The 10,823-nt window shown below is 37.4% G+C and overlaps 1 pseudogene; it reads left to right on the top strand.

The window, feature by feature from the left end:
* The first annotated feature begins 10,500 nt into the window (after nt 1-10,500).
* LOC115030787 lies at nt 10,501-10,592 on the top strand (annotated as a pseudogene).
* Nucleotides 10,593-10,823: the final 231 nt, after the last annotated feature.

Genomic DNA, 10,823 nt, shown 5'->3' with positions numbered 1-10,823 from the left:
GAAGCCTTGCCTGGTTATAGAAGATGGCCAGCTCAGGCTCTATCCATTATTACTAGGAGACTTCCCTAGGCTCACTTTCATGGAGTCTAAGGAGTTTTCACAGCACTGGATTTATGTAACTCCACAAATTACTCCCTTACCCCCAGTTTCTGTCATCTTTCTCAGTACTCATTCCATCCATCCTCTCCCTCACAGAATGAACCTTCCTCTTCCCATCTCCAGCCAATCCTGCCTGCCTACAAAGTCTATTCTATTTTGCCCCCTCCCCTCCAGCGAGAGATCTATGCATCTACCCTTGAGTCTTCCTAGTTACTTTGCCTCTCTGGGTCTGTGTTTATCCTTTACTTAGCAGGTACTTTCTATTTATAATTGAGAACATACCATGTTTGTCTATGGATCTGGTTTACCTCACTCAGGGTGATTTGATTTGATTTCAAGTTCAATCCGTATACCTACAAATTTCGTGATGTCATTGTTTGAACAGCTGAGTACTATACCATTGTGTAAATGTACCACCTTTTCTTTATCTGTTTTTCAGACAAGGGTCATCTAAGTTGTTTGCAGTTACTAGCTATTATGAATAAAGCTGCTTTGAGCATATTTGAGCAAGTGCCCTTGTGGTGGGATGGAGTCGTCTTTAGTTATATGCCCAGGAGAGTCATAGCTGGGTTATTAGGTAAACCAACTCCTCATTTTCTGAGAAACTGCCACAGTGATTTTTACAGTGGCTGCACTCCCACCAGCAATGAAGGAGTGTTCCCCCTGTTCCACATTCTTGCCAGCATGAGCTGCCATTTGTTATTAATCTTAGCCATTTTGGCAGGTGGAGGATTGAGACTCAAATTTGTTTTGATTTTCATTTCCCTGATGGCTAAGGAGTTGAATATTTGTTTCTCAGACATTTCAGATTCCTCTGTTGGACATTCTCTGTTTAGAGCTGTATCCCATTTTTTAAAATTGGATTATTTGGTTTGTTGATGTCTAGTTTCTTGAGGTCTTTATATATATCTGGGATATTAGCTCTCTGTCAGATTTGGAGATGGTGAAAATCTTTTCCCATTCTGTAGGTTGATGTTTTGTTTTATTGACAATGTCCTTTGCCTTACANAAGTTTTCAGTTTCATGAGGCCCCATTTAATAGTTGTTGATCTTAGTGTCTGAGCTGTTGGTGTTCTGTTCAGGAAGGTGTCTTCTGTACCAATGCATACAAGGCTATTCCCCACTTGCTCTTATATCAGGTTCAGTTTATCTGGTCTTATGTTGAGGTTTTTGATCCACATGGACTTGGGTTTTGTGCATGGTAATAGATATTGATCTATTTGTATTCTTCTGCATGTGACATCCAATTATACCAGCACCATTTGTTGAACATGCTTTCTTTTTTCATTTTATATTTCCAATTTTTTAAAATAAAGAAAATCAAGTGATCATATGTGTGTGGATTTATGTCCGGGTCTATGATTTTATTATGCAGATTAATTGGTCTCTTTCTATGCCAATAACATGTGCTATGATGACGACGACGACAATGATGATGATGATGATGTTTACTATAGCTCTGTAGTACAATTTGAAGTCAGGGATGGTGATACCTTCAGAAACTCTTTTATTGTATAAAGAATTGTGTTGGGAATTGCATTGAATCTGTAGTTTGCTTTTGTTAAGATCACCGTTTTTAAATGTTGATCCTACCAGTTCATGAACATGGGAGATCTTTCCACCTTTTGATATCTTCTTCAATTTCTTCCTTTAAAGACTTCAAGTCCTGATACACAGGTTTTTCATTTGCTTGATTAGAATTACACCGAAATAGTTTATATTGATTTGTGGCTACTGTGAAGGGTGTTGTTTCCTTGATTCTTTCTCAGCTCATTTATCATTTGTATATAGATGGGCACTTGACATTTTTGAGTTAATTCATATCTGATCACTTTGCTGAAGGTGTTTATCAGCTGTAGGAGTTCCCTGGTAGGATTTTTCATGTCATGAATGTAAACTATCATGCCATCTATGAATAGCAATACTTTGACTCCTTCCTTTTAAATTTGTATTCAGCTTGATCTCCTTTTTTTATTTCTCTAGCTAGAAATTCAAGGACTATATTGTTCAGATATATATAGAGTGGACAACATTGTCTTGTTCCTGATTTTAGTGAAATTACTTTAGTGGAATTACATTTAATTTGCTGTTGGCTATAGGGTTGCTGTAAATATTCTTTATTGTGTTTAGGTATGTCCCTTTATTCCTATGATCCCCAAGACTTTTATCTTAAAGGAGTGTTGGATTTTGTCAAAAGCATTTTCAACATCTAATGAGATGATCATATGGTACTTTTTCTTTCAGTTTGTTTATATGGTGGATTACATTGACTGATTTCCATATGCTGAAGCATCCCTGCATCTCTGGGATAAAGCCTGCTTCATCATGGCTGATGATCTTTTTGATGTGTTCTTGGATTTGGTTTGTAAGTATTTTGTTAAGTATTTTTGCATCTGTGTTTATGATTTGTCTGTAACTCTTAATTCTTTGAATCTTTGTGCTTTGGGTATCAGGATAACTGTGCCTCGTGAAATGAATTGGCAGTGCTTTCCCTGTTGCTATTTTGTAGAATAATTTGAGAAGTATTTGCTTTGGCTCTTCTTTGAAAGTGGTAGATTTCTGCACTAAAACCATCTGACCCGGGGCTTTCCTTGATTAGGAGACTTTTAATGACTGCTTCTATCATTGGGGATTATAACCCTGTTTAAATTGTTTATCTGATCATTCTTTACATCACTAAGTGATATCTATGAAGAAAATTATCCATTTTGTTTATATTTTTCTAATTTTGTTCAGTATAGATTTTTAAAGTCTGACCTAATGATACCTTGAATTTTGTTGCTGTCTGTTGTCATGTCCCTCTATTCATTTCTACATGGCTATTTTGGATATTCTTTCTGTGCTTTTTAGTTTGGATAGGGATGATTGGCTTTGTATACTTTCTCAAAGAATCAATTCTTTGTTTCAATTATTCTTCCTATTGTTCTCTTTGTTTCTATTTCATTGATTTAAGCCCTGAGTTGATTATTATCTGTTATTTATTTCTCTTGTATGACCTTACTTCTTTTTGTTCTAGAGCTTTCGTGTGTGCTTTTAATTGTATGAGATCTTTACAATTTTTTTTTAAGGAAAGCAATTTATGCTATGAATTTTATTCTTAGCACTTCTTTCATGTGTCCATAACTTGGGAATGTTGTGCATTGATTTTCATTGAATACTAGGAAGTCTTTAATCTCTTTCTTTATTCTGCCTTAACACCCCCCCCCCAAAAAAAAAAAAACCATCCAGTAGAGAGTTGTTCAATTTCTAGGAGCTTGCGGGCTTTATCTTGTTTCTGCTGTTGCTTTAATCTATGGCATTCTGATAAGATACAGGGGGATATTTAAATGTTCTTGTATCTATGGAGACTTGCTTTGTGGCCATGTTTGTGGTCACTTTTGGAAAATGTTTCATGAGGTGCTGTAGAGATTTATTCTTTTGTGTTTGGATGACATGTCCTGTAGATATCTGTCAGGTCCATTTGTTTCCAACATCTGTTCGCTTCAGTACTTCTCTGTTTAGTTTTGGTCTGGATGACTTTTCTATTGCTAAGAGTGGTGAATAAGTCTTCCACCATCAATGTGTGAGGGTTGATGTGTGACTTAAGCTTTAGTAGTCTTTACAAATGTGAATGCCCCCAGGTTTGTGGCAGAGATGTTAAGAATTTAAAAACCATCTTCGTGAAACTTTTCTTTGATGAGTATGAGTTGCCCTTTCCCATCTCTTTGGATTAGCTTTGGCCTGAAGTTTGTTTTGTTAGATATTAGAATAGACACACCAGCTTGTTTCTTCGGTCCATTTGCTTGAAAGAACGTTGTTCAGCCCTTTACTCTTAGATAATATCTATCTTTAATGTTGAAGTGCGCTTCTTACATAAGCAGAAGAGTTGTCCTGTTTTGTTTATTTTTTTTTAATCTGTTCTGTTAGTGTATGTCATTTTATTAGGGAATTGAGCCCATTTATATTGAGAGCTAAAAATAACCAGTGATTGTTAATTCCTGTTATTTTGTTGTTGTTCTTGGTGGTGGTGATGATGGTGTTGTTGGTTGTGGTAGTCTGTGGGATGGTTTGTGTGTGTGTTTACCTCCTTTAGTTTCTGATGGTGTGAGAATATTTATTTCCTCTGTTTTGATGGCTATACTTATCCTTGGGTTGGAGTTCTTCTAATACCTTCTGTAGTGCTGGATTTGTGGATAGGTGTTGTTTAAATTTGACTTTATCATAAAGTACCTTGTTGTTTGTTTGTTTGTTTGTTTGTTTGTTTGTTTGTTTTTCATCTATGGTGATTGAAAAGTTTTGCTATGTATAGTAGTCTGGGCTTGCATCTGAGGTCTCTTTGAGTAAGTAAGACATCTGTCCATGCCATCCTGGCTTTTAGATTCTCCAGAGAAGTTGGGTACAATTCTAATACTTCTGAGTTTATATCTTACTTGGCCTTTTTATCTTATAACCTTTAATATGCCTTCTTTGTTCTCTGTGTTTAGTGCTTTATTATGTGGCAAGGGGATTTTCTTTTCTTTCATATTCTACTTGGTGTTCTCTAAGCTTCTTTGACCTTTGTATGCATGCCATGCTTTAGGAAAAATTTTTATGATTTTGTTAAAAATATTTTCTGAGCCTTTGACCTCGATTTCTTCCCCCTCTTCTATTTCTATTCTTCATAGGTTTAGGCCTCCCCTTTTTTATTTTATTTTTATGGTGTCCCATATTTCTTATAGAGTTTGGTCAGGATATTTTTAGATTTAACATTTTCATCAAGTAATGTATCTAGTCCTTCTATCATATCATCCAAGCCTGAGATTCATCTCTTCCATCTCTTGTTTGCGTACTTAGATGTTTCATTTTGAGCATTCCCTCAGTTTGTGGTTTCTTTGTTGCTTCCATTTCCCTTTTTATTTCTTGAACTCTTTTATTTGTTTCCTTCAATTGTTTATTGCTTTTTTGGGGGGGCTTTCTTTAAGGGATTTATTGCTTTTTCTCCAATTTTTTGTTTGTCATTTCTGTGATTTATTTAAGGAATTTATTAATTTCCTCCTTACCGACTTTTACCATCTACATAGGGTAGGCTTCATTGTCATTTTCTTGTCTTTCAACTCTATAGGGGGCTGGAGTTCTGGCTACCTTGGGTTCTGGAGACTTGTGTGGCCTTTGGTGGAGCAGGAAGCTTCTGACAAAGGTTTTAGTCAAGATATGGTAATGAGTAGAGGGTTTATGGGTGCTGGAGTGGCCTCTAGTGAGCCAGGAGGATTCCATCAAATGTATGGTGGTGCTGATGAGGTTTTTAATGTTTATTTCTACTCATGTTCATTTCTAAGTTTTCAAGTTTATAGGTAGTCCATTGCCCGTCTTATGTTGACTGACATGCCTTGTCACTGCATAAAAATTCTTTTGTAAAAATATTTTGTACAGACACCTTATTGGATATGTATGTGTGTTCCAGACCTCATTCTCACTCTGCAATCTGTCAATTGTCTTAAAGGATACCTTTATTTATTTGTTTATTGTTGACTTTCACTGTTGATATTCATTGTTATGCAAATACATTTCCATCTTAGCGCCTGTTGTGTATAGAACCCATAAACACATATCCTCCCCTTTCTCATCTCTTTGCCCTCCTAATATCTCCTGCTTTTGCTTTATGCTGGTTATATGCATATATTCATGAGTCTATGTAAAAATACTAAAAACCATAGGAAAATCTACATCATCTTCAAGGCTGTCTGGAAAACTCTCCTTTAATGAGCAGGCAAACTCAACCTTTGCCAGAGGTCCTGAGAACTACATGATCACAGGAAAGTTGCCTTTGCACACCCTGACCCAGGCCATCTCTTCTCTTGTTCTTCTTGGTGTGTCTATTCGCTATCAGCACTGGAATGGTCGGTCCCCTTGCTGTGTATGTCCCATCTGCAGGTTTTCACAGCTCCTGGCTTCAGATTTCAAGTCCATGCTCAGAACTTCCTATTTAAAATATTCTTGAATGCCATACTGTTGTTTTATATTTTATTTACACTATATATTGGTTGTATAAGTAATTCTTCCTTTTGCAGGAGCCTAATAATCTTACAGCTTTATTCCACAGCTGTTATCTTTCTGCTATGGTAAAAACAATCCATAACCAGTTCTTAATAATTTTGACAGAAACTACACATTATGTTTTAAACTCTAAGCATGTGAAAGCCTACTCTACTTACCATTTATAGTGGCTTTTATTCCTCTCTATAAGTCCAAATTACCACCAGAGATTACATTTCTGATGAAGAAGTCAACTCTGCAAGCTTCTGCTTCATGAGGCACTGCTGGAGACAGGACTTCCAATAGAGGTGGCCTTTGGATACTGATCCAGCTCTCATCTCGGTTACTTGCTCTACTGCAATTTCTAACGCTGGAGATCATTTTCCCCTTTCCGTTATTTAAAGGACAACTTTCTCTGACTTGTTGTCTTGTGTAATTTCTTCACATTGACCCCCATCCCCATGGTTAGTGTGTTTATTCTGTGTATGGGTTTTCAGTGTTCTTTACATCACTGATTTTCAGTGATCCAGTAGTAACGTGTTTTAGAGGTGTATTATGCTTTTGTCTGTTTGGGTTATGCTGACCCATATGAAAATTCATTTACAATTATCTTTTTACCAAGTAAACTCTTGGTTTTCATTTATTCAGACATTTCCAATCTCTCCCTTTTCTTGAAGCTCAATCTCAGGTCTAATTACCACTGTACACTGGCCTCACCAACTCCTTGTCTTGAACATAATTACTTTGACCATTGCTATAAAGATATCATTAAGCAATGTTGTTCTCTTCTGTTACATACCATGCTGAGCTTGCGCCTAATCCTACCTCCTGTATCTTCTACACTATGAATTGAAGTTTTTGATCTTTCTGATTAAAGTTCCTTTCCCTTTCTCTTGTAGTAGACATTTCTTCACAAGGAAATGTGTGATGTGCTGTTTGAATGCATCCATATTTGTTGCATAGAAAGATGCTAAATCAGGATAAGAGATAAAGTGTTAGTGTTATTCTGGTGCCTTTGACATGTTCATTTCTTGGTCATGTGGCAAATTTTTAACAAGAGCCATTTTAATATTCTTTTATCTTCTCAGGACCAAGGGAGTGGGTGTGTTGGTGAGTGGGGGTGGGGGAGAAGGGATAGGGGGGTTTGGAGGGGAAACAAGGAAAGGGGATAACATTTGAAATGTAAATTAAGAAAATAAAAAAGAAGAAAAAATATTCTTTTATTGTAATTATTCCATTGTCTTTGTTATTTCTTGTTTTGTTTCCATTGGTTGAATTTTCCTTTAGGTAATACTTGTTTGTATGAGTGTTGACTTTAATTACATACCAGATATAAATGTTGGATATTCAGACCTTGATTTTGTTATTTATTTGAATAGCCTCATTTATTTGAATAAATTTCTATACTTGGAATCAGTATAATCGCTTCATAGCTCTTCTACTGACTTTCTGAAATGAGCCAGAATCAGCCTATCATCAGAGGCTAACTGTAGAACAATAATCCTGATGATCTTCACAGTAATAAGTAATACTATAAGCACTGTGCATATCCAATTCGATTTCTGCATTTATTGTGTACAACTTTTACATGCAAAAAACACCTCAAGCTCTGTTAATGTGATTTAAAATGCCCATGCAGAATTATGCAAAGACAAGCTAGACATTTGAAATTTGCATTGGTTTGCACAGAGAATAAGATTAACCTGAAATGGAAAGTTAAAATTGGACGTGAAAGAACAATTTTCACCAAAGTGCTGCAGTCTCAGCATAGATATTAGAGACAGGACAGGCTATCTGGTCACAAGTTCTCTTCTCTTTTTCTTGTGGTAGACATTTCTCCATAAGGAAATGTGTGATGAGCTGTTTGAATGTATCCATATTTATTTCATAGAAAGATGTCAAATCAGGATAAGCGATAAAGTGTTGGTGTCTAAGGCAGAAGGAAACAGCCAAGTGGAGATTTCCTCATGTGCTTCTTTTATTTTAAAACATTTCACAGATCTGCAAAGTGAAAATTAGCTGAGGCTCTGGGGTAAATTTGTGGGTGTTTGAAGGAACTCACAAATCCACTGAACATCTGCAAAGATACTTTTGGTTCATTGTGCAATATTCACAGATACATTTTCAATGGCACAGACAGCTTGCAAAAGTTAGAGAACAGCAAGTTTTAGGAAGGAAAAAGTTGGTCCGTAAATGCACTTCATCTATTGTGAATATAACATGGTTAAACAATTTTATGTATCATATTACTGAGTGTATGGGGACTGCATGCCTTCCAGATATGATTATTTCATATAAATATATTGTTAAGAGAAATACACTTTGGTCAGAAATAAGAATAAATTAGTGATAAGCCATATTATTTTATAATTTTGTCCATTGTTTTGAATATCTCAGAAATTGTTGCACACTAAGGAAAGCAGAGGTCTTAAGGGAGAAGATACTGATGTTGCTTTTCTGAATGGCAATGTGTCCAATCTGTGTTATTAAGTACTTGTGTTCATACCCATAGGTGTGTGCAGTTCCAAGCCTTGGTCAGAGAACCTACTTATTGCAGTAGGTAAAGGTTAATGCAGACCCATGAATGCTCAGAGTCCTGAAAACAACTAACCGTGAGTTCTTAGCCATAAATGGAACATCTGTATCTATCCCAGATTCAAGACTCATGGAACATTGTAGAAGAGGGCCTAGAATGAAGATAAAATCTGGAGCATACAGAGAACAGCAATGAAATGTGCCCTCTATGTGTGGCATGGAGGATGCACACATGACTCATGGCAGCTGTGGTTGCCTGCACAGGATCAAGCCAGTAAATTCCAGCATCAAGTTCTGGTAGTGGTAGTCCCAGCACTTTTGGGGTAGAGGCAGGAGGATCTCTGAGTTCAAGGCTTGGCTTACAGAGTGAGTTTCAAGACAGCCAGGGCTACACAGAGAAACCCTGTCTCAAGAAAGCAAAACAAAACAAATTCTAGCCTCAAGATGGGCAGGAATTTCAGGTCCCATTCTCCAGCAGAAGGGCTCATAATGGACTGATAGCCGTTTGGGGAATGGGGAGTCTCTGTACTTCAGAGGTGTAAGTTTCCCATGTCCCAGTGAATGGCTCAACACACAGGTACACATGAGCATTGTTGATTGGACTCCATGTATTAAAAACAAACAGATAATTTAAGAGAGGAAAATGAAGTTGGGAGGGAGACATGATAGAGGAAGAGCTGATAGTGCTAGGGAGAAAGATAGGGATGGATATTATAATAAATACATATATAAATATATATAACACACACACATATATACTTCAAAAAATAAAATAAAGGAATCCTGTTGCAGATATAGTCATTGGGGCTGGATTCCTCCATTTATTTAGATGATCTTTGTACTTGGTCAGTTATGGTTTTCCATAATGATCTTTGCTGCAGAGAGAAACTCCTTTGCTGGGGAGTGAGGGCTACACTTATCTGTGGGTGTGAGGATAAGTTTTTAGAGTATGGTTAGGGATTATGCTGGTCTAGTAAAATGGCAGTCAAAGTCTCTTCGCAAGATCTATGACTTTACCAAGCTCAGAGAGTTGGCTAGGCATGAGTCTTTCCAGTTGAGCAGGCCTTAAATCCAATTAGATAACCATATCTCAGGCTCAAAACATCACAGAATAGAGAAAAATTGAAAGTTCCAGAGGAACAGGATGCCTGTTGTGAAATTGTTTCTTTTAGATATGACAGGAAAACTTCAGTCAGGATACTTCAGTAATGTGGCTGCCTAAGCAAGACCTGACCACTGCCGATATCAATAGCCAATGCCAGCATGAAGGAGGGAAACTGCACAGATTCCCACCCTTAGACAAAGAACTACATACAAGTACCTAGTGAGTGCTGAAAGGAGGTGTATTAGCTTCTTCTAGGGATGAACACCCTAAGTGGTTATGCAATATAATATGGTCAACCACAATACCACATACACACAAACAACAAAAATTACATTTGTGTAGTTATGTGTTTACACAACATTGAGACAGGAGGTGCTCCAAGGAAAATAACAACGCCAGTGTCCAGACTGCAACCAGATCTCTGGGCACAGCAATCAGCATCTGAATACACTGTGCCCAAATCAACACCCCAACGCATGAGTCTTGCAGTTACTGACACCGAGCCAAAGGTTGCTCTAGTATTTTCTTGGATTTGTTTGGATTTCAGATGTGTAGGCAGGCAGCTGCCAGAGGTCGATACAAGCCAGCCAATGTACAACAGTTCTGTACTCCCAAGATGAGCAAGGCTAAGACAGAAAAGCTGTGAGTTCCACACCAGCTTTGGGTATCTTCTCTTAGAAACAAAACAAAACAAAACAAAACAAAACAAAACAAAACAAAACAAAACAAAACAAAACAAAACAAAACAAAACAAAACCAATGAAGAGTCACATGTAAGTCAGTAGGTGGCAGAGAGAAGAGAAGCTACGTCTAAGCTTGGTGTTCTGACCTGTGAACATCTGAATCATTATAGCCTAACACTCGCTAAAAAAAGCAAGCCTGAGACCACCACCAATACAGCACCCAGGGTGTTCAGACAGGGAGCTAGCCTGAGATGACCACCAATTTGGTACTAGACATTCCTGGATGAGGATCAAGCCAGAGACTAGAAGAATCCCTCCTGGTACCGTGGGGCGCAGACAGGATTGAGCCTGAGACAGACAACCCTTGCTTGGATCCAGGAAAGAAGTGAGCCTGGGGCAATCACCAAATT

Source organism: Mus caroli, chromosome 3 (genome assembly GCF_900094665.2).
Source record: "Mus caroli chromosome 3, CAROLI_EIJ_v1.1, whole genome shotgun sequence".
Classification (NCBI taxonomy): domain Eukaryota; kingdom Metazoa; phylum Chordata; class Mammalia; order Rodentia; family Muridae; genus Mus; species Mus caroli.
Note: the sequence above shows the minus strand (reverse complement) of the source record. Positions and strands in the feature narration are given on the sequence as shown.